Raw genomic sequence first — 2,141 nt, forward strand, 5'->3', positions numbered from 1 at the left:
AACACAAAAAGTGAAGAAGCAAATGGGGGAAAGTACCAAGCTACAACACGGTGCGAAAATTAACGTTCATATATTGCAGCTTATGGAGTGACAAAACAGAAGAAATGGTTTATTATTTTTACATGCAGGGGTAGGCAAAAAAAAAAAAAAAAAAAAAAAAAAAAAAAAAGATTCCACTGGGCTTGCGTATAATGACGTGCTTACAAGAACGCGCATGTATGTGCAAATGCATACGTATGTATACATACGTACGACCTACATGTATACATAATATATATATACATTATATCTACATCCATACGTACATAACCTTACGTGTATACATAATATATACGCACATATACATTCGCGTATATATAATATGTACGGCACGAGTCAAAATAGCACATCACATTCGTGGCAGGCCTTAAAACGAAACACCGCTCATGTCGCTTCGGCGCTGCAGGCACTGTCGGGTCGGGTTCGGGGGGGCTACAGCGTGATGGCACAACACATGTGGGCCCAAAAGAATGTCAGCATATTGCGTAAGCCTCATGCTGTGGGGAAAGCGCATAAGTGTTGGCGCCCCTTATGCAAGTAGCCATCCTCGCGTAAAAAGAGCAGAAAAGGGGGGGGGCTCAACAGGAGAGAGAACCCCGTTGTGCCCCGCTAAGGCAAAGCGACATATGTAGGAACAAATGGGACTAAGTGGTATGCACGCATAAACGGGACTTAATTTTACGCATATGCAAATATGAGTTTGTTTTCCCCTCCGTGTGGTCAACAACTACTTCACGAGCGCTCTGGCGAAACGTCCTCATCGATTTGTTTTCACCAAATTGGGTATTATATATGTATGTACTTGTGCGCCCACTTGTTATTGGTGGGGCACGCGTCATCGCACTATGCTGCATTCCTTCCACTCCACCCCGTGAGGAGGAACACGCATCAATATTTGGCGGTAAGCATATCTCACTATGTATAATACATAAATATTGACGGTACTCCCCCTCTAACTCTCTTTTTTTTGTTTTCGCTTTTTTTTGCTTTTTCCCTTATGTAACATGAAGAGAGTACATAATGGCGAGCGGGGGTTGCCTTCCGCGCGCGCACTGAGTAAAATAACCACTACGCAGCCGTCCTAAATGATCTTTTCTCATTTTGCGCGAACTTTTTTGCAAATCGAAAGGCATTCATATGATGGTTACGCCGTGGGGGTTACTACCACTAAGCACACTTCAAGGATAACTTTATCGCACCTTACGACGGAAGAGACCCAAAGGTGGTCTTCTTTATCTCGTTCGTGATGTGCTGTTCTCTCAGGGGGGGGGGGGGGGGAAAGTTGGAGTGGGACAAAGGTCACAACACGGAAGTATTTTTGTAGTGCACAATTTGGGGGACAACATGATTGGGCAGCGAGGACGGTATACACTCGTGGGGGGATGCAAGTGAGGATGCAAGTGAGGATGCAAGTGAGGATGCGAGTGAGGATGCGAGTGAGGATCCCCGTTCAGTTCACCTTGACCCGACCAGTTCGACAGAGTTTGCTCAAGCTGGTCAGGTCACATCAAGGGTTGTTAAAAAAATGGGAGTGTACATTGGGGCAACACGGGAAACGAGTTGGGACGAAACATCATCGTTGTGTTTGAGCAGCGCTTGCACATTACCTGGTTGTTGTGTACGGGTTTGAATACTTCTCCTTCAGTTTTTTCCTTCCTTACGTGTTGCTTCTACACAGACGGAGTGTATACAAAATAGGGGGAGTGGTGCCTTCCACCTTCCGATGTTTTTCCTTTTTTTTTTTTTTTCAATGTATGTACAAACAAGATTGCAAAAGCGCGCTTGATGTGTCAATTCCGTGGGTGGGAGATGGACAAAAAAAAAAAAAAAAAAAAAACTACACACTTGTGCATATGTACATTTGTGTACTCTTATGTATATTCACTCACATAAGGATACATGTACTGAGCGTGGAGAAGGCCCTTGACATGACTTTTTTTTTTTTACTGCGTTTTGGACGTGTGTGGACATGTATGCGGATTTGCAAGTGAATACACAAATATGTGTCTGCTTGCTTAAAATGGTATAAAACGCTTTCCTCTTTGGAATGATATTTTTTTTTTAACCCAAAAGGGGGAACAAATTATGTTTGCAGAATGGGT

Source organism: Plasmodium cynomolgi, chromosome 7, assembly GCF_000321355.1.
Source record: "Plasmodium cynomolgi strain B DNA, chromosome 7, whole genome shotgun sequence".
In the NCBI taxonomy this organism is placed as follows: Eukaryota; Apicomplexa; class Aconoidasida; order Haemosporida; family Plasmodiidae; genus Plasmodium; species Plasmodium cynomolgi.